Raw genomic sequence first — 22,836 nt, 5'->3', positions numbered from 1 at the left:
TTTCCTTTCTTTCCCTCAAATTATCAGCAGGAGATTAAGTTTATTCAGGCACAAATGGGCATGTATAACTTCCGATTCCTGGGTGTTACAGACAGTGACAAGGTTCCACAAAGAATTCTGGGGAACACCAGTCCAGGAATGTCTCCTGAGTCCCTTGATTTTTTCGGAAGCGGATTCTGCTCTGATAGACTCAGAAGTTCACAACCTTCTTTGGAAAGGGGCCATATGCAAGTCTGCTCTTCACCCCACGGGTTTCATGAGCAATCTCTTTCTGATAGAGAAAAAGGACAAGGGTTTTCACCTGGTTATCAACCTCAGAACATTCAATGAGTGGGTGGTCTACGGACACTTCAAGATGGAGGGCATTCATATGCTCAGGGATCTTCTGCTGCAGAGGGACTGGATGATTCATCTGGACCTCAAGGATGCTTACCTGACGGTCCCAATTTTTTCCCCTCATCGCAGGTTTCTACGATTTCTTTGGAGAAAACAGGTGTTCGAGTTCACGTCCCTCCCTTTTGGCCTATCATTGGCACCATCGTGACTCACCAAACTGCTCAAACCTGTGGTGGAATACCTTCGGTCCGCGGGGGATTCGCCTAATCATTTACTGCAACAATATCCTCCTCATGGATCAATCCTGGTCGCAACTTCTATCCAACGCGACCACAACTATTGCACTCCTCCAGGATTTGGGGTTTGTGATAAACCAGCAGAAATCGGATCTCCTGCCCTCGCAGTCGATGACTTTTCTGGGGTTTCTCATAGAGTCTCAGTCAGCTTCCCTCAGCCTCCCGAGCTCGAAGATTTCCAAGATCAAGAAGGAACTGATGAAGGTAATGAGACGCAACAGAATCTCACTCAGACAATTAGCCAGAGTATTGGGACTTCTCTCATCCTCGATTCAGGCCATTTTTCCAGGCCCTCTTCACTACCAGGCTCTTCAACGTCTGAAGGTGCATCATCTTAGCCGTGGACTAACTTATTCCAAGCTCATCTCCCTTACGCAGGAGGCGAGAATGGAGCTCCAATGGTGGCTGGACCACATGGAGGCGTGGAACAGCAGGGCCATTTTTGGAGCTTCAACGGACCGCATCATAGAATCGGACGCCAGCCGTCAGGGTTGGGAAGCCCGATGCGGGGATGTCTCATTCAGTGGACGATGGACCCCACAGGAACTCAGTCTGCACATCAATTGTCCGGAGTTCCTGGAGGGTTCCTTTACGGTCAGGTTTCTGACTCGGGACAAAGTCTCCTGTGTTGTTGTTCTTCTGAGGATGGACAATGTGTCTGCAGTGCAGTACATAAATCACCTAGGGGGCATGCGTTTGAAGGCCCTAGTGGAGTTGGCGAAGGATTTTGGGAATTTGTGTCTCTAGCATCAGATTTCAGTGACGGCAGAGTACCTTCCGGGTCCCTAGAACACTCTGGCAGACTGTAACTCCAGGTTTCTAGGGGACTCCAGCATTTGGCAGCTGGACAGAGTGTTCTTCAGGCTCTCATGGAATGCTGGGGTCCGTATCCTGTGGATCTCTGTGCGTCCAGCTGGAACACCCAGTTACCGATATACTTCAGTTGGCGCCCAGACCCGGGAGCAGCAGCGGTGGATGCGTTTTTGCAGGACTGGGGGAGAGGCCAGGGGTATGCGTTTCCCCCTTTTCTTATGATCCCGAGGGTGTCAGCCCAGGTACCCCGTCAGGGGGCTGGGGTGGCACTGATAGTCCCACTTTGGCGGTCACAAGTGTGGTTTCCGTCCCCGCTGGAGCTGTCTTTTGACTTCCCGATTCCTCTCCCAGACTCTCCATCAATTCTCCTGGTCCCCGGAGGGCACTTTCATCCTCTGATCCTTCAGGGCCACCTCTCCTTGGTGGCTTGGAAGATTTCCAGGCTTGCTGGAAGGACTGCTGACTTTCACAGGTCGCTGACAAAATTCATCAGACAAGCATGGGCTCGGGAACATGTAAGCGTTACAGGTCCGCATGGCATCGATGGGCTCGTTAGGGTTTGGAAAAACATATCGATCCCATGGGGGCCCAAGTTACAGATATCATAAATTTTCTTGCTGAGCTTGCGGAGACTGGTTTATCTTATTGGTCCATAAATTCCTTTAGTTCAGCGATATTGGCGGGTCATCCCCCACTGCAGAATCGACCGGTGGGTGAGCACACTTGGGTGTGCAAATTGCTTAAAGGTATCAGAATATCCAGACCGCCGGAACCCAGGTACTCGGAATTATGGGACACCAATCAGGTTCTGCGTCTCTTATCCTCGTGGCAGGATAACCAATACCTCTCTCGGAACGAGTTGTCAGCTAAACTAGCTATATTGCCATGCCTTATATCGTGCAAACGGGTGTCGGACATCAGCGCCCTGGATGTCTCTGCAAGGGTTTTTTCCCCTGAAGGGGTGACCTTCACGGTATCCATGCGGACCAAGTGTAATATCAGGTCGGTAAACTATCCAGCTTTCCCTCATGCATTGAAGCTGTGTGTGGTAAGATCCCTCAAAACTTACGAGAAGGTGAAGGGTGAATTTCAGCCACCTGGAGAACGACAATTGTTGATTTCGCTAAGGAAGCCTTTTAAGGCAGTTTCTTCTTCTTCCATAGCGAGGTGGATCAGATGGATTTTGGCGGAAGCAAGCATCAATGTACAGGTCTTTGGGGCATACTCCACCAGGGATGCTATGGCCTCCAAAGCCATTCAGCTAGGCCTCAGATTGGAAGACATAATTAATGCCGCTGATTGGTCGTCAGAATCTACCTCCAAAAAATTATATTTTAAACCTATTCATGAAGCAGCCTCTTTGGTGGTAAGTAAGCTTCCTCGCCTCCGGTCTTGACATAGAATGAGAAATTTCCTAGCTAACGAGAAGGAAAGTTTCAATTCTATTAAGGACACGGAGGCGAGGATTATCCCACCCTAACACAAGGAATGTGTCTCCCACCTGGGAGCTGTCTGGAAGCATCATCTTTGGAGGTGGTATCTATGCTTATAGGGGATGTATAAGGACACTCGATTTCTTTGTTGCTAATTTGGTAATTGATTCATATATTTGATGTGGTTTGAAAGGGAAATACATTTTATCCAGGGTATGCTTATTTCACCTGTTTAGTTTTTCTTTGAAACAAATCATTCATTCGCTTAATATGTGATGTTGCTCTTGTAGGATCAGAGGCGGCACCAACCTGAGGATTCTGAACTTCCCCCGCAGTGAAGTCGAGGGCGGACTACTGCGGCAAGGGATATTTATATAGATAGTCAGAAGGAACAAGGAACAATGATTGGACATTGGTAACCATGGGAACGTTGTCTCTTGGGTGTTGTAGTTTTTTCGGGCATAACAGTGAACAGACCACAAACTCGTTATCAAGGGGTAAAAGGCCGCTTTAATAGAACAGGTCTGGCAAAACAAACCTTGGCATAAAGCCTCACAAAACTACAGAAACCTCACTAATACATAAATCTCCTCCTATCCCCTCCCCCTCCCTCTATAGAACCCATTCAACACTACCCCTTATCCCAACCACCTTGACCTGACCTACCCATTACCCATCCCTTCTAAAATTCCCCTTGCCTTGTGTAAATTCCCTGTCCACTCATCTTTATATCGATCCCCTTCCCCACCCGAAATGCTTCTTGACCAGAAACCCCCCGCAGCCAGACCTGACTACCAGCGGCAAAATAATAAAACCACCCACCCCCTGTGCGTTTAAACAAACAGAATGAACCCATTGACCCAAAACCCAGACCTGCCCTCTCAAAGCTAAAAACTTATTAAATAACTCATACCTAGAAACGCAAATGAAATTAAAATTATAACTCCTTCAAAACAAAGACCCAAACAAAGAAAATGGGAAAAATGGGAAAAATGCTCACTATAAACACAACTCAATGCATGGGTGGGCGGGAGGGCACGAAGACAAACACGCCTACTGGGTGTGGCGACGGCCAAAGAGGCCGCCCACACCCTGCCCCTGTCTTTTATCCCCTCACCCAAAACCCGCCCCTTAATGCACTGAACACCAATCCCAACTCGGATGTGGCCTGTACCACCTAAGCCCGAATAGCCCGAGGGGAGACCGGGCAAGCCCTCTGCTCCCCCCGAGCCCCCATCGGGCATAACAGTGAACAGACCACAAACTCGTTATCAAGGGGTAAAAGGCCGCTTTAATAGAACAGGTCTGGCAAAACAAACCTTGGCATAAAGCCTCACAAAACTACAGAAACCTCACTAATACATAAATCTCCTCCTATCCCCTCCCTCTAAAGAACCCATTCAACACTACCCCTTATCCCAACCACCTTGACCTGACCTACCCATTACCCATCCCTTATAAAATTCCCCTTGCCTTGTGTAAATTCCCTGTCCACTCATCTTTATATCGATCCCCTTCCCCACCCGAAATGCTTCTTGACCAGAAACCACCTGCCACACAGGAAAACCCGGTAGGCGTTTTCCTGCCCCACCCAACCCCCTTCTATCTATCCCATAGCTTAACCCCCAACAAGTCAGCAATAACCAGTCGTAACTCCAACAAATAGTGCTCATTTCCCAAAAAGGATAAATGGACCCCATCCTGACGGAAAAGCCCTACTTCCGAACCAGTAATATTGTTGTGACTCAATACAGAAAACCCTTGGATTCTACAAAAAGTCCTCATTTCCCTATTCACTTTCTTCCGTTGCTTCTCTATACCCCGAAATGAATGGGCCCCCCTCCAAAACCTCCGAGGAACCAAGCTAGTCCAGACAATGTGTGTCCCTGACCACTTCTCCGTAACACGTAACAAATCCATCTTCATCGCCTTCAGCAAACCAATACCCGAAAGGGAAACCAGATCATTTTCGCCTAGATGGATAACCAATAAATCCGGGCAAACTCCCTGCCTGAGTGTAAAGAAATGGCTCCCTGTTGCAGTTACCCCCCACTTTTTGCCTGATACTGATGCTGACTTGACTGAGAAGTGTGCTGGGACCCTGCTAACCAGGCCCCAGCACCAGTGTTCTTTCACCTAAAATGTGCTTTTGATTCCACAATTGGCACACCCTGGCATCCAGGTAAGTCCCTTGTAACTGGTACCCCTGGTACCAAGGGCCCTGATGCCAGGGAAGGTCTCTAAGGGCTGCAGCATATCTTATGCCACCCTGGGGACCCCTCACTCAGCACAGACACACTGCTTGCCAGCTTGTGGGTGCTGATGAGAACAAAACGAGTAAGTCGACATGGCACTCCCCTCAGGGTGCCATGCCAACCTCACACTGCCTATGCAGTATAGATAAGTCACCCCTCTAGTAGGCCTTACAGCCCTAAGGCAGGGTGCACTATACCATAGGTGAGGGCATATGTGCATGAGCACTATGCCCCTACAGTGTCTAAGCAAAACCTTAGACATTGTAAGTGCAGGGTAGCCATAAGAGTATATGGTCTGGGAGTCTGTCAAAAACGAACTCCACAGCTCCATAATGGCTACACTGAATACTGGGAAGTTTAGTATCAAACTTCTCAGAATAATAAACCCACACTGATGAAAAGGGTTGGATTTATTAAAAAATGCACACAGAGAGCATCTTAGAGATGCCCCCTGTATTTTACCCAATTGTTCAGTGCAGGACTGACTGGTCTGTGCCAGCCTGCGGCTGAGACGAGTTTCTGACCTCATGCGGTGAGAGCCTTTGTGCTCTCTGAGGACAGAAACAAAGCCTGCTCTGGGTGGAGGTGCTTCACACCTCCCCCCTGCAGGAACTGTAACACCTAGCAGTGAGCTTCAAAGGCTCAAGCTTCGTGTTACAATGCCCCAGGGCACTCCAGCTAGTGGAGATGCCCGCCCCCTGGACCCAGCCCCCACTTTTGGCGGCAAGTCCAGGAGAGATAATGAGAAAAACAAGGAGGAGTCACTGGCCAGTCAGGACAGCCCCTAAGGTGTCCTGAGCTGAAGTGACTCTAACTTTTAGAAATCCTCCATCTTGCAGATGGAGGATTCCCCCAATAGGATTAGGGATGTGACCCCCTCCCCTTGGGAGGAGGCACAAAGAGGTTGTACTCACCCTCAGGGCTAGTAGCCATTGGCTACTAACCCCCAGACCTAAACACGCCCTTAAATTTAGTATTTAAGGGCTCTCCCTGAACCTAGAAACTAGATTCCTGCAACTACAAGAAGGACTGCCGAGCTGAAAGACCCCTGCAGAGGAAGACCAGAAGACACCAACTGCCTTGGCCCCAGACTTACCGGCCTGTCTCCTGCCTTCCAAAGAACCTGCTCCAGCGACGCTTTCCAAGGGACCAGCGACCTCTGAATCCTCTGAGGACTGCCCTGCTTCGAAAAAGACAAGAAACTCCCGAGGACAGCGGCACTGCTCCAAAAGAACTGCAACTTTGTTACAAGGAGCAGATTTAAAGACCCCTGCAATTCCCCGCAAGAAGCGTGAGACTTGCAACACTGCACCCGGCGACCCCGACTCGACTGGTGGAGAACAACCAACTCAGGGAGGACCCTCCGGCGACTCTACGACTGTGAGTAACCAAAGTTGTCCCCCCTGAGCCCCCACAGCGACGCCTGCAGAGGGAATCCCCAGGCTCCCCCTGACCGCGACTGTCTGAACTCCATTTCCCGACGGCTGGAAAAGGCCCTGCACCCGCAGCCCCCAGCCCCTAAAGAAACGGAACTTCTGTGCAGGAGTGACCCCCAGGAGGCCCTCTCCCTTGCCCAGGTGGTGGCTACCCCGAGGAGCACCCCCCTTGCCTGCCTGCATCGCTGAAGAGACCCCTTGGTCTCCCATTGAAACCTGAAGGAAACCCAACGCGTGTTTGCACACTGCACCCGGCCGCCCCCGCGCTGCTGAGGGTGTACTTTCTGTGCTACTTTGTGTCCCCCCCGGTGCCCTACAAAACCCCCCTGGTCTGCCCTCCGAAGACGCGGGTACTTACCTGCTGGCAGACTGGAACCGGGGCACCCCCTTCTCTCCATTATAGCCTATGTGTTTTGGGCACCTCTTTGACCTTTGAACCTGACCGGCCCTGAGCTGCTGGTGTGATAACTTTGGGGTTGCTCTGAACCCCCAACGGTGGGCTACCTTGGACCAAAAACTGAAACCTGTAAGTGACTTACTTACCTGTTAAAACTAACAATAACTTACCTCCCCCAGGAACTGTGAAAATTGCACTGTGTCCACTCTTAAAACAGCTTATTGTGTTTTATGACAAAAGTATACATGCTAATGTAATGATACAAAGTTCCTAGAGTACTTACCTGCAATACCTTTCAAACAAGCTATTACATGTGAAATTTGAACCTGTGGTTCTTAAAATAAACCAAAAAAGATATTTTTCTATTACAAAACCTATTGGCTGGATTTGTCTCTGAGTGTGTGTACCTCATTTATTGTCTATGTGTATGTACAACAAATGCTTAACACTACTCCTTGGATAAGCCTACTGCTCGACCACACTACCACAAAATAGAGCATTAGTATTATCTCTTTTTACCACTATTTTACCTCTAAGGGGAACCCTTGGACTCTGTGCATGCTATTCCTTACTTTGAAATAGCACATACAGAGCCAACTTCCTACACTGAGCCTCTGTGAAAGAACATACAAAAGTTCACCCCACCTCATCCCACTCTTACCCACCCAACTAACTTTAATTCTCACACCATCTAACCCCAATTGGCGACCAAAGTGACTCTTAGCAGCCTGCTTCTCTGCCCAGCGACTGAATGAATGCCCAACGATCCACACCGTGCACACTCCGTCCGGACCCCCAACACAACCTATGAAGCAAAAAAGATGTTAAAATTCCAATTCACCCATTACCCCACATACCCACCAAAAGGAAAAAGCCCCAAAGCCAGAAGCCAGAAAACAGTAGGAGAAGATAGTTAAATAGATATAGAAAAGCTAGCGAACAGGTTGAAAAAACCTCTTACCATGAAAATTCAGCCAAATTTGTCACTTATACACCCTGATATAACGTTTAAAACACTGCGACCTCCACCTACCCAAGTTCTGAATTACCTGATCACTCCTCCCCAGCCTCCTTGCTTCTGTTGCCGCGCCAATTCTAAAAGAATGGGTCCCGTAGCATCTCGGATCTAAACCCAATCGCCTCATGCACATTTTTAACACCGCCAAAACCTGGGACGCTGATAAAGAAGAACCGTCCTGGTGTAAAAATACCAACCTTGCGGACTCCGGCAGCTTACCTGCAAAAGCTAACCACAGCCGAGCCGGACAGTCTTGAGAACCTGTACGCCGTAAAACAACCTCCTGACCCCTACCCAACTGATCCCCCTTAGTTTTACCCAACCAAATAACAACATGCCCCCCACTTACCTGTACATTGGAAAGTAATAATCCTTCAATCCCTTTTAAACCCAACAACTCTGAAACGCGAAAAGCTCCATGAAAAAGCCAAGCCATGCATAAAGATAGCAAACCCACCTCCCATTCTGAAAAACAAACAACCTCCAGTACCCGTAAAATAGCCCGTAACAAATGTGATGTGATTGGCCTCCTTGTATCCCACCTTGCACCCCCCGACCTGGCCTAACCCGCTAAGATCCGCCTGCAAATCTCCCCTTCCACTGGTTCGTATCCCCAAAAATACTTACCATAAAATGAGATCCCTGCCAACTTACCTGCAATTGTAACAGCAGACAAACCTTTATCGATAAGATGCATAATGAATCGAACCGCCTCATCTCGTCTCCTAATGACGACGTAATTCCCCCCAACCACTTTCACCGCTCCTGCTTCCAAGAATTCCAACCAGGCCTGACCATAACTCTTCCTCGTAGACGGGGCTATAGACCGTTGAACCAGCTCCAACATCCTTAATCTCCTAAATCCCACAACTCCCCTGGTGCGAGAGTCTTCTCCATATCCGCTCCCGGTGCCAGACCACGGAACCTCTGCCACTGAAAACGAGATAGGGTGTCAGCAATATCATTATTAATTCCAGGGATGTACATAGCCTTGAACATAACAATAAATTTTAAACAATGCAGCAAGAAAATACGCAGCAATTTCAACACCTTTTCATCCTTCGCCTTTTGCGAATTCACCAATGCCACAACTGTCTGATTGTCCACATTAAACACCACATTCCGATTAGCCAAGTGAGAGCCCCACACTACCAAAGCCACCACTAATGGAAAAAACTCCAAAAAGGCAATACTATGCTTTGCCTCCTTCCATTTGACTGGCCAAGCCTCCGCCATCCAATGTCCATCCCAAAACAGCCCGAAACCATGGGCTCCAGACGCATCCGAAAACAACTCCACTTGCCAAAACCAGTCCGAATCATCCACCAACATGGACACTCCATTAAACTCCTGCAAAAAACAAATCCACATTTTTAAATCCTCTCTTACTTGAGCCTTGACCCTAATATGATGATGTGGTAAAGTCGCACCCCTCATTGCAAAACCAAGTCTCCTACAAAAGGCTCTTCCCACTCTGACCACCTTACAAGCGAAGTTCAAATGTCCCAGCAATTCCTGAGCTCGCCACAACTCCAACTTATGTCTTTTGACCGTATCCTCCAAAAACAAAATCAACTGCTGTACCTTTTCGCTAGGTAACCTCACCTCCATCCTCATCGAATCCAGCTCAATGCCTAGAAAACTAATACATGTAAATGGGCCTTCCGTCTTCTCTTTCGCCAGCGGAACCCTGAATTCAGCAATCAAATCCTCAAAATCCAACAAAGACCTGCCACATGAACCTGTTCCTGCCGGCCCCACAAAGAAAAAATCATCTAAGTAATGAGTCATCAACCTGTCTCCTCTCTTGTACTGGAAACACCACTGCAAAAATGTGCTAAACATTTCGAACAAAGAACAAGAAACCGAACAACCCATTGGAAGCATGCGATCCACATAAATCGCACCCCCGAACTGGATGCCCAACAAAGAAAAATCTTCCGGGTGCACAGGCAATAAACGAAACGCTGATTTAATGTCTGCTTTTGCCATCTCCGCACCTCGCCCACAGCTCTTCACCAAGGCAACAGCTTCATCCACCGACGCATAATGCACGACAGTGTCTTCCACGGCGATAAAGTCATTGACCGAACTCCCCGCTGGCCAAGACAAGTGATGTATCAGCCGAAATTCACCTGTCTGTTTTTTAGGGACCACGCCTAGGGGCGAAATCGTCAAATTAGGCAAAGGCCACTCCAAAAAGGGGCCCACAATTCTCCCCAAATCCAATTCCTTATCCAATTTTGCCTTAACCACCTCCGGATAAGTTCTCGCTGATTTCAAATTATTGGCCCACCTTCGCACTCTAGGACCTTGATAACATAAACGGAAACCCTCTTCAAAACCACTCCTCAACACCTTTGCTTCGTCCCTTCGAGGATAACACTGTAGCCAATAAGAAAGAATCTCACACTTAATAGGCGTAGGGCCCTTTACCAACAACATGCTGAATCTGGCCTCTGCCCCTCTCACCGCCTCTACCTTGCTGCCCTTGCCATCCCCACTGCATGCCTCCAAAACACTGATATGCTGGGAGCCTGCCTCCACAATGGGAGCAATCATGCCGAAATCTGCAGGGGTGCCTATTGCAGAAGCTGCTGTTGAATGCCCAGCAAGACCCACTCCCCTGCAACTGACCACGCTGTCCGAAACCCACCCCAAATTGGGTGGCACGCCCCTGAAAGGGCTTATATTGCACCGGCAAACCACTTGCAGTGTGCGTAGTAGGAGCATACCTGGCTGTCCTTAACCACTGCATCCACAACTCATTATCTATTTCCCCCCAAACTTTGGATGGATCCATCGCCTTCCTTGCACGGAATTCCTCGTCGTACCTAAACCACCCAAAACCCCCATAATCCATTTGTGCCCGCCGCACCACATCCATGTATTTAAACAAGGCCACACAAGAATCCACGTGCCGCTCACAATAGACACTTGCATAGATCAGAAAAGCTGATGTCCAATTCTCAATATTCGTAGGCACTTTAGGCCTCCTGGCCAACTCCCATTCCTCTTCCTTTGACCCTTCTTTCGCTTGCACCTCTCTATGTAATAGTTTAAATACATCCACAAATTCACCTTTCCAAATCTTCTCCTTTAAATTCTGAGTGAGATGCGCCCCCAAAGGCATCGCCACTCCCATGTACGGCAATTTCTTACCTTTTACCGAAACATCCGAACATACTACGCCCCCCTTTTTAACCGAATCCTGTAAATCCTGTGACTCATCCTCTTTCCGTACATCCCCCCCAACCACTTCCATCGTCACCTCTGACTTACCTGCCCCACTGTCAGTAATGGAATCCACCTGCACTGATGCGTCAACCCCACCCGAACAATATAAATCCCCCCCATAATTACCACTAACAATCCTGCCCATCCCCCCCAATCTCACCTCTTGGGAAATTCCCAGCCGTAGCCTTGCGACGATTTCCAGAGCGATCACCCTGGACCACCTCTGGAACCGTTGACGGCAACACCGATGCCGCTACCATTGTAGCTTGATCCTCGACGTCTTCTTCATAATCGAGCAAAATGTTGTCTTGCCTTTCCAACCTTGCACCAACGCCCCAGCTGGTGGAAGGCTGTTCATCAAAAACTGAGCCCGCACCGTGACCCAGTGAACATCCGGCAACAGCTTCCCTCGTTGTCGGGTAAACCGCTCCGGAATTTACCCTCCCTTCCTTCCGGTGTACCAAAGGCGCCCTGGCCTTAACTGGGAAACTCTGCCCACCAGAATGCCGCCCAGCATCCTGATGCACCGTCACCTCACTCAGTCTGCCCAGAAACCGAGGAGCGTCACACCCAGCGCTAACCTCTTGAACACCTGGCTGCCAAATATCCAACAAAACCCTGGCCTCACCCCTACCATCACCACTACCTATCTGACCACAAACCATACCTTTAACCCTCACCCCATCCTGATCCACAAAATCCACCTGCTCACCCACATTAAAAACATTTTGTGAGCCAACATGCCTACCAATACTCCTTATGCACAAACCCCCTTCAAAACTAGACTCTCTCGACCCATCTGCACCAGCTCCTTTTCCAAAATAACTAACAGCCGGCACAGCAATAACCCTTTTATTTAATTCAAAACCCTCCTGACCCTCCTGCTCCTCATCTGATATCACAATAACCTCCTCTCCTTGATCCATGCGCGCCGCAATACTCTGCCCTTCTGCCAACTGCCCTTTATTCGATAAACTTTCCAAATGAGTATGCTTCTCGCTGGGCGCCGCCATTTTACTTATGCCTCCCCAGTGCCTTTCCTCTAAAATGGCCGCCTTGCGTTCTGCCGCGTTTTCACGCGGCAATTGGGCTTGTTTTAGCACCCGCCCACTGCGCTCATTTCCTGCAGCACGCGCGCTCGCAAGCTGCGCCCCCTGCCTCTCTCCTCCCGCCACCGCACCGTGGCCCGCCACTCTCCCCCCTGCCGACATTCTCCGCGCGAGAGAAACGCCAGAACGCCTCACCAGATGACCCGCTCCTCGCCTACGAGGAACCACAACCTCCGCCGACCCAAAGCCGACCCCAACACTTCATGCAGCCTCTCAGGTGAGCGCGTGACTTTACGTCCCTCCGCGCTTTTATTTTTTAATTTCTTGGGTTTTCCCGTAGGCGATGAGCAAGCTGCAACCGCAGCGCTCACACCCTGAGAAGACAACCTCTTCGGCCTCTTTAATCCCACCCACGCTTCTTCAAGGACGCCGTCCTTAAACAAGTCTTCCCTACCCTCATCCCTCAATGTTTTAAGGGCCTGCACAACTTTGTTCAACTCCATTCTCCTTTAAACACCCTTCCGATCCTGACCAAAACAACAGTCCACCAAATACAACTAAGATAGGACTAAATCAATATTATTTATAAGCTCCACCCACTGAAAATGCCTCCAAACAGCAAGAAAAACGCCTACCACAAGCCTAATAACTCCAAAGCACGAAGACAAACACGCCTACTGGGTGTGACGACGGCCAAAGAGGCCGCCCACACCCTGCCCCTGTCTTTTATCCCCTCACCCAAAACCCGCCCCTTCCTGCACTGAACACCAATCCCAACTCGGATGTGGCCTGTACCACCTAAGCCCGAATAGCCCGGGGGGAGACCGGGCAAGCCCTCTGCTCCCCCGAGCCCCCATTGTGAACTTGTTGAACTTTGGAATTATTGTTAAATAAAGAGTGAACAAAGATATGCATAATTCTCCCCTCTGTGTCCTTAATAGAATTGAAACTTTCCTTCTCGTTAGCTATTAAATTTCTCATTCTCAGCTACATAAAGATTCAAAATGTATGATTTGTATTCCCTGACAGAAGTGAAATTACGCTATCCTGTGCCCAAGGATTTAGGACTGGAGCACAGGCTACGCGAAGTAAACTTCTTCGTTGTCACCATCAGGTCCAAAGTCATGTGATGCACTTTCCGTGATGCCGTTAACATGTAGCAGATGCCACTGTTCCAGTCAGTGTTCCAGACTGGAACACTGACAAAAATAATTACTGTCAGACCTCTAATATTATGAGCTGTTGTAAACTAAAACCTGATTTTTTTTTTTATTTAGAGCCCTTCGTATAAAAATATCTCCAGTGTAGCGTAGCCTCCGGTGTACTGTGTATCAATCAAGAGAGATCACAATCACGAAAATGTCCTCAGCGGCTAGGAAAAGTGTTGACATTATAACTTATCTACATCGTTTCGTAAGTGTAGTCTGTCTCGGGTTTCTTTCTACGGGAGGTTGCACTTCCTTTGCGGTGTGCCTGGTGACAGTGTTGCGAAGGCAGCTGGGGCCGTGCGCACCCAAGCTCGCTCCTGGGCGCGCGCCCTGTATTGACGTGGCACTCCATTGACTACTGGTGTGTAGCAGCCGGTTCTGAGCCGGGCATACCTGGAGGAGGCGCCGGGTGCTGGAGGTGTAGAGGCAGGGAACAGCCTCACGGAACAGGTGAGCACTACTTCCCTGACCCAAAAAACAGGGATCGGACACATAGAACACCCCAGGCATAAGGGAGACTGGCACTGGGATGGGCGCTGAGGTCTGTCTCACCTGTGACTCTGCGATGTGTCACTGTTGTGTATGCCGTGTTGTCTTTTTTTGCGAGCACATTCAGTGTCACTTAACTTTCTCATATGATCAGGGTAGTACTTTGTTATTGTATGTGTTAATATAAGTATACAACATTGTTACTAGTTCTGTGTATATGATTGCTGTATGTCTCGGCCTTGGAGGACTCGCATCTGCTGCGTTAGAAACTGTGCAGTGTGCTTGTGTCAGTAAAGTATAGTATTGTGCTCGTAATACTATGCGGTGTTTTCCATTCCAGTTTTTGTCCTTAATATTTGTTAATAGATCGGAGTTGTGCATTATTTGTATCAAAAAACCTGTTTCTGACGTTGAATCCTTCTGTCACTTTGTGCTGTGTTGTTCCTTGTGTCTATTAGTGTTACTTGAGTGCCTGATTGATGTGTTTGCTACTGTTACGTGATCTCTGGTTGTCTGTCTCTGCACTGCCATAGTACTCTGTAATATGTCTGAAGAGTTTGTTTTTACCCATTAGTGTTCAGTTTGTTGGGTTGGTGTAGTGTGCTTTGTGTTTCTCTGCTATGTGCGTGTTTCTGGCGCTTGTCTCTTGTTGAGAGCGCGCGCACTGTGTGCTGTATGCATTTAGTCTGTTTTTGTGAGGATCTGGGGCATGCTTGACGTGGCACTCCTGCTGTTTACCCTCCTAGTCCACGTGTTGTGTATCATCTGTCACCGGCTGCCCCCGCACTTTGCCCTCACGGGCAGGGGGGCGTGTGAGTCAGCCTTTGGCCCCTCCTGCCTCTAGCTGGTGTTCCCCGTCTACAGCTGACTCCAGAGCAAACGCGGCCTGCCCGAGCCCACACCGTCCAAAGCTCAGGCTGCCACGTCTCTCACTCTGCGCCGAAGCGCAGGAAGTGATACATACCTGTGCTGACGCTGCACGGCCCTGTAGAGTATTTCGCAAACTTTAACTCATTCTGCAAGGCTGTCAAGTTGCTCATTTAAGAAGAAGAATTTGGGAGGTATTTTCATATCTTGAGGGTTTAAATTCAGTAGAATGGGCAAATACCGGTGAAGTATGCTGTAGAAAAAGATATAATTACTTGGCTTACGACGGTTTTAGTAATTCGGAGACAACCCTCACTTAAACAGGCTTAAAATTCCTGAATCCACCTTTCCGTAGAATTGATGGGAAAGGACTCATCGCAGAGCTCAAAAGAGTCTGAGCAAGACTCGTAGCGGTAGTCAGAAAGTGCAAATAATTTAAGTAAACATTTGAAAATAAGAAACCACCACAGGGATGCAATAAGGCAGAGTGCTGGACCAGTTTTCCCGATGAGTGTGCTGGTGTCAATGTTACAACACTGAAGTCAAAGGGATTGTGAAAAATCCAAGCAACACAGAAATAACAAGTGTCATTTACAGACAACACATTTTCTATTAAAATGATCATTAAATATGCGCATGCATGCAGTTTTACTGATAAAACCATACAGCACACAGGATAATGTGTTAGAAATTGGGTTTCAGCTAATAGTTATCGTTTATGCATCACCAAGTAAGGTATCTCGCTTTGTTTTGATCCTATAAAAAACTTTATTTACATCAGAATTACAAAGGGAAGTGCTTTATTCGTACTTTCTTAACGTTTGAAACTTTGAAATATTAGTGCAATTAATTTACAGATATTTAAGTTTTGTTGTATGTTAGAAAATAATTGATACCCTACAGCCTTTACTTTCACACTGCTTATACCCCAGTAAGAATGTCACATATCATTTCCAAAATCCCTTTGCTCTACAGTAAGGGAAAGAAAAGTAAACATCAACCTTCATGTTAAAAAAACAATAAGCATTTTGTCAAAAGACATCATCTACCATTAGAGCTCTGCGCCAAGATGGAAAAACAAAATTTAAAGGCATCTTTATTGCTGTTTTACCTTATGAACTCCGACATGGTTATTTCAGGAGCACCCCAACACTCCTACTTCCAGCACCTATGCAGTGTGGAATGAAATGAGCAAACCACATGGGGGTTAGCTGTACTTATTTGGTAGTAGGATCAATGTGTCCGTCCGTTTTACAGGAATATTTGTTGTGTCATGTGGCTTGATTGGGTTACAACACACAAAACATCTCAAAGGCACTTCCTTTCATCAGTACAGTTTTCTATTCTTTGAATTTCTTCTGCCCCTTACTATAACTCTTGATCAAACACAGCTAGTCTTATTCCCTTACATGGACAGACTTGCTCAGATAGTATAAGTTTGTATTATTCTTTAAGGACAAGTGTTTTGAGTCAGTCACGTGAAATTCATTTAGTTCTTTGCGCATCTGTATGTACATCTGTGAGAATTGTTTTACTTAGGGCCTGTTTAAATTTGACTCACTAAAATCATGTGCAAAATGCAATCGTGTGTGTTGCAGATTGGTAGGTGTGCTATTTGTGTCAGTTAAACAGTAATGGGAGAATAGCACTGAAAGTGTATACTTTATTGCGTAATTAATAAAAATAATTGCAATTACCGTACAAAAGGAAACGTTAAAAACACCATAAAACAAGTATTACATTCCTGCTTTCTTTACGGTTGTTAGGCCAGATAAGCCCTATTCACGTGTTGATTGTCTTGAGATGCATAGTCATGCTTACTTGATCAACACTGAGTCACTTACTGGTAAATTAGACCTGATTAAAGGGTCTCTAGATGATAAACATCAGAAAGCATATTGTTTTTTTTAACTTATAAAATATGTTATCCAGATGGGATATGCCGAGTGCAGTTGGTGAAAATGCTGAGGCCATTGCTGTTAAGCCCGGAGCTGACAGTGTTAATTTCTTATGCCAGCTGAAGGCTTGTTTTATCATCTTGTTTATTTGTAGCATGTTTTAAGGAGTGTTCAGTTTTTAAAATAAAATTTGCAAAACAGGCCTTGTATTGCGGAGTCAATCCTTTCAGACTAAACCGGATAGCCTGTCGGCATGTATTGATACCATCGGCATTGAAGATTTTTTTCAGATACCGCTTTCTACAGGGTAGCAGAGCGGGGCAAATACAGAAGATGTGTATGAAGTCTTCCCGGTGATGTGCGCAAAGTCTGCATCTTTTGCTGTTTGTGGGTCTAAGCCATTTTGGTGCCGCCTCCCATGAAGGTAGTAGTCCACGTTTGGCGTGTAACACCTTTATTTTTAGTGACCTTTTTAATATTTCTGCCATGCAAGGCTGTGCTGTCGGAGCCTTATATGTGTTAATTGTCATCCAAGAGTGTGATTGATTTCTGAACTTATCTTTGTCCTTGCTCCAGGAGAGTATCTTGATTTGTTTGTTTAGTAATTGCTTGACATTTTTATGGGTTAAAGACTTTTGCCATAGCTCTTCTGCCTGTAATGCTTTATGGCTGAAGCAATTCTCTTTGGCCATGGATTTGAGACTTCCACCTGGTTTGTGTTGATTTCCTCCCAAATCAGTGCCTTTAATGTGTTTGGTTGGGCCTGTCTTAACATGGAGGCATATTTGAGCAATGCCCTATCTTGTGCTAATGCTTGGTCTTCTAATCCGAATTCTAACCTAATCTGTGCTGGAGAGGAGCTGTATGGAAGGCGGAAGAGAAGTCGAAAGACTTGGCTCTGTGCAATGTTCATGAAGTCGTTTAGTTTACCTGGAAATATTTCCGAACCGTATGTCTGGGCTGGCAGGAATTTGCTTTGTTCTCTGTAAGGAGTGAACACCAGACTAGGCTTTGCAGTTTTGAAGCCAGGGATAGGACTGATGCAAGTAGAGACGCCAATTTAGCTTTCAGGGTGTTCAGGTGCAGGTGATGCGACCAGCGCTCCTTTAGCCAGACGCCAAGGTATTTATAGCTTCTGCTTCTTTCCACAGATTGATTCCCACAGAACCATTTATTTTTCTTAATTATCCATTTGCCAAAGATGACTACCTTGGTTTTCTCTGTGTTTACCACCAGCTCATTAGTCGTGCAATATTGATTGAAGGTGTTTAGCACTTTTTGGAGTCCTGTACCTGAGAGATTCAGAAGGACAATGTCAACTGAATATAGTAATGCTGTTAGAGGGTGGTTGCTCAGTTTGGGGGGATGGGAGCTAGTGGTGTTCAATTGTGTGCACAGATCTGCCAAATAAAAGTTGTAGAGCATCGGGCCAGAACACAGCCCTGCTTTTCACCGTTGTCTATCTGAATTCTGGCAGACCCTATTCCATTATTTCCCACTTTCACCCTCACCCACTTTTCTGAGTACAGAAGCTGTATTCCTTTTAGCAGTTCTGGTGGGGTTTTGAGGTGTGCTAGCTTCCCCCACAACTTGTTCCGCTCCACCGAGTCAAAAGCTTTGGACAAGTCCACGAAGCAGGTGTATAGGGCCATTTGTTTGTTTGCTTGTATATTTTTCAGCGAGCATGGCTAGAGTTATCAGGTTGTCAGAAGTGCTCGCCGAGGGCCGGAAGCCGGTTTGATTCAGACGTATTAGACTGAGTTTGCTAGGCCATTCTTTGGGTTCCTCAAGCAGGAGACCCGCAAATATTTTTGTGTCAATGTCAAGCAGTGATATTAGTCAATAGCTGTCTGGGTTCCCATAGGGACCCTTCTTGTAGATTGGGTGAAAAATTGCCTCTTTCCTGGAATCCAGAATTTTGCTTTCAGTGCTGCTGGCATTAAACAGATTGCAGAGCAGGCCTGTCCAGAGGGTGGGGTTGCATATGAGTATTCTTGCCGGGAGGCCATTTGGCCCGGGAGCCCCACTCTGCAGCATCGTAGTTGTTCCTCAATATTTCGTACTTCGAAGGATAATGTCTTGGACTCGCAGTTTGAGGTAGGAAATGGTTTCTTCGTGTTAGGGCTGCTGTAGAGGTTGGAGATGTGTTCAAGCCACTTTCTCTCCGGAACCGCATTACTTTGGATCCCGGTTGTCCTTCGCTCCAGTTGATTGACAATGGACTACAGCGGCCGGCTGTTCGTTTCTTTAGTAGCTTTCACAATTCTGATCCATTCCTGATCTGTGTGTGCCTGCTTTGCTTCCCATGCTGCCTTCTTGTATTCCTTTCTTAATTCATGAAAGGTGCACTGGTAGCTGTTACCTGGTGGTTGTTTCTTTAGGAGTCTGGCGGTTTTGTTAGGCTTTTGTCTTTGTTGCCTTAATGTCTGCGTGAACCATCTTTTTCTGCTTGGCAATGGGCCGACCTTGGGTGGTTGATTAGGCTCTTGCTGGTTCCTTAGAGATGATAACGTGGCCTCCCAATTTGAAAATATGTCCACCTGCTCCGTTTGATCAGATCTTAAGTTGGCTCTCCATACTTCGTATTTCTCCATACATTTGTTGGGCCATCTTATGCGATGTAGGTGGCTTCCTGGGTCTTGTTCGCCTATCCTCTGTAGTGGAACCGCAAGAACATTATTGTTCGCTACTTTCATTGTTTGTGGGTGGTGGTCGCTTTCGCATCTCACCTCCATGCTGAAATCTTGGAAGTACTTGAAGATGTCCGTTGTACCAAAAGTGTAGTTTAGGGTAGAACCGGACTTCTTGGAGGTGTGACTCTGGTTCATTGCGATGTCTTTAGGGAATCTCCCACTTAGCGCCCTTAGTCCTAGTGCCTCTAGGATTCTAACCAGGGGGTGGTCACATTTGTCCTTGTCCCGAAAAGGTGATTCTTGTGGTGGGATACCCAGACACTGATCCAGAGCACCTACCCTGGAGCTTCTTCTACCATGGTTGGCCATGTCTAGGTTAAAATCCCCTGTGATGATCCAGGGGGCTTTTCCGAATGCCGTTTTTAGGGATAGCAACTCTTTTTCGGTTGTGCCTAGCAGGTGCTGATTACACGTCATGTTAGGGTTGATGTAAATATTTATTAATATGACGGACATGGGTATTTGTTCCAGCAACCAATTTTCAATAATGATCGCTAACATGTGAGCTGATTTCAGGTCTATGATCTTGGCATTGAAAGATTAGCGTGTGGTTATGTAGGTTGAGAGGCCGCCTTTTGGGTGCCCTTTTGGCTTTGTTCAAATAGAATTTCAAATTAGGGTCTTGTGTGATTTTGCTGGCCCCTGCAGTATTCCAAGATATTATGTTTGTGACCCACAACTTGCTTTTAGACAGCATTAGTCCAGTTGGGATTATTTTGGCAGAGCAGCTTCGAGATCTGACCTTGTGCTGCAGGGTTCCGTCAGGATCGAAAAGTGGATGTGTACCTGCTGACTCCCTCGTCTTACAGTCCCCATTCCTGACAATGCCTTATCTGTGAGATGCCCTGGGCGATGGATATAGTGATCTCTCTAGGGCTCATAGTGAAGGTGGGGGATGCCCCTTTAGCGTGTTGCAGGAAAGATAGCTGGTTGCCTGCTCGGGAGATATTTGTTCTGAGGTTGTCCCTTTTATTGGTCTCTTCTTGTGGGATTAGGAAGGAGGGGTATTTTGATTTACATGCTTCCTTTAGCTCTATACCCCAGTCTTTGAGTAACTCTGATTTGTATCTTACTAACTGTGCTATCTCTGTGCTGTTGAAGCAGACTTCGGTATTCTCACTAATGTATCCCTTTTTTGGTGCTAAGAAGGCCACATATTGTACATCTTTACTACTTATTGGTTCTAATCCTTGAATAGCGCTGCAGATTCTCATAAGTTTGCCTCGATTAAGGATGTCCCAAAGGCCCTGAGATTTGTAAGTTGGGCGAAAAATAAGGGTGTGTGCTTAATTGTTGATTTTTCGCAGTTTGTGGTGTGCAGGGCTGCTGTAACCGCGGCATCTGTGGTTCCTTTTTCAGATGCTGCGGCGATCACTTGATTTGTGGTATGTGTACAATGCTGATGATCCGAAGGGTTTGGGTATGACCTCATTGATTTTGGAGTCCAGAGTGTAGACCCCTCGTAGGTGGGATCACCGGTCTGCTTGCTTGTGCTGTTAGAGGCCCCTCTGGGGAAGATTACCTGTGTGAGAGCCTCAAATTGATCTGTGTGGGGCTGGTTCTTACTGTGCTCTCGTTCACTTGTTCTTTTCGGATGTGTCTTTGAGCTGGGGATGGGTCTATGATTTAATCCTGATCCGTCCAACTTCTCCATAGATGGAAGCTGTGTGGTTTCTTCTGAGGGTGCGATTGTGACTGGGCTTCGGATTCTGAGCAATTTCATTGTAATCTGTTTGGGTCTCCCATTGTGATTTTTGAGCCGAGTGCCCCCATGATCTTGTGTCCAGTTTGCCCTGTTTTTCCTTCTTCTTGCTGCCTTGGAGGATTGTTCCTAAACAGTCGGGTCAGCTGCTGGTCTGTTGTGGTCGGCAGCTTTGAATCTCCCAGTTGGGCAGCAGCTGAACACTCTTTTTTTATTTTTTCTTCTATGAATTGCTTTTGTTTTGCCCTTGGGTTTCCTCTCGGTGAGCTGTGATTGCCCTGGCTGGAGGAGTGTGAGTATTTAATTTCCGGATCCATCACTGTTTTATTATACATTTTCCTGAGGCGGTTTTTATTTTTCCTGGACAGGATGGGAATAAAGGGACCTTCCGCTGTTGTGTGTTCCTGGTTTGAGCCTTCAACTGAAGATCCTGAAGCCTGTACTGGACTTGCTACATCCTGGGCGGTATAGATGGATGTTCTTATTTGTGGGGTGTTTGCGCCTCCGTGGGCACTGTGGAAGCTGCTTGACGTTTCTCTGCTGGAGCAATTCCTGTTTTATATCTGTCACTATTATGGACATAACTGATGGCAGTTCTTGGAGTTCATCCAAAATTGGGCTACAGTGACACTGGTATGTCTGATTAACCAGGCCCTCGTCGGCCTCCATGTGGGATTGTGCTCTTCGAATGAGCACATTTAACTTGTCCAACTTATTGTCTATTACCATAGTGGTGGTTGCCAATTTGCAGAATTTCGATTTGGATGTCTAATTTGTCTGTATTGAAGACCGTTGCATTAGTTATGGCCGTTATTGTGTTGTTTAAGGCATCCCATCCAGTTAGGGGGGCGTCCTTCGTGTCAGAGGGGCTATGGTTTTGTGCTGGTTTCCAGTGCCACTGCCCCTATAGTATGGGACTGTTTTACGCTCTTTTCTGTGGGTGTAAGGAGGGCACCCTCTGCACACTGCTCCTCTTCTTTGCTGAAGACCTCCTCTAGTTCTTCCTGTGTAAGTGAGACCGCCCAACGGGGGGAGGTTGAGTGTTTTGCTAAAGCTGGTGGTACTGGACCCAGCTTTTCCTGGCTTAATTCTATGTTATTTTCTTTGGGGGGGTGGTTTTCGAGAAACCCGCCCCTGCCTTTTATCACTATGATTGGGGATACAGGGGGTTCCCACTTTTGAGGTTGAATGGTGTGCTCAAATGAATTGTCTTGAGCTATAATGAGAGGTTGTGCACTTGGTGCACTTGGGATGGATAATTCCGGCATGGATTCTTGTACTTTTTTACTTGGAGGAGCGGCTTCCCAGGAGGTGCCCAGTGTAATAGCACTGTCATTTAAAATGGTCCTCCAAGGGGGGTTTTGTGGCAGGCATTTTTCCCCAGTGGTGTGAAGTACCTGTTGATGCATTGGCAACCTGTGCCTGTGTTTTGGCCTCCCCCTTGTGCCTGATTGTGTTCTCTGGGGGTGCGCTCGTTTAGCTCCTTGAACTCGTTGGCGATCTGGGGGTCTGCTTCCATTGTGATTTGATGCCTCCTGGCCCGCTTCATCTTTCCCCCGTTTGTGTGATTTGTGCAACCACCCTGATTGTTGGGGGCTGCTTTCTCTTTTCTCATTAGGTTTTGGATCCTGTCGTGGGCACTCAGGAGAAGGGAGCTACGGGTTTTCATAGTCACTTGCTCTCCCGCACATTGCTATACTCTCTGTGTC

The 22,836-nt window shown here is 47.2% G+C and overlaps 1 protein-coding gene across 2 annotated transcripts in view; it reads left to right on the top strand.

Annotated features, from left to right (window-relative positions):
• Positions 1 to 13,723: 13,723 nt before the first annotated feature.
• The window catches only part of SEC24D (SEC24 homolog D, COPII coat complex component), a 319,615-nt gene continuing 310,502 nt past the window's right edge, over positions 13,724 to 22,836 (top strand). Inside the window, exon 1 of one of the 2 annotated variants that reach the window (XM_069230160.1) lies at positions 13,724 to 13,928. The gene's annotated coding sequence lies outside the window, so the exon portion shown is untranslated. The remainder of the gene's footprint in view (positions 13,929 to 22,836) is intronic. The other variant, XM_069230162.1, reaches the window with a different exon arrangement.

Source organism: Pleurodeles waltl, chromosome 1_1, assembly GCF_031143425.1.
Source record: "Pleurodeles waltl isolate 20211129_DDA chromosome 1_1, aPleWal1.hap1.20221129, whole genome shotgun sequence".
Lineage (NCBI taxonomy): Eukaryota > Metazoa > Chordata > Amphibia > Caudata > Salamandridae > Pleurodeles > Pleurodeles waltl.
Note: the sequence above shows the minus strand (reverse complement) of the source record. Positions and strands in the feature narration are given on the sequence as shown.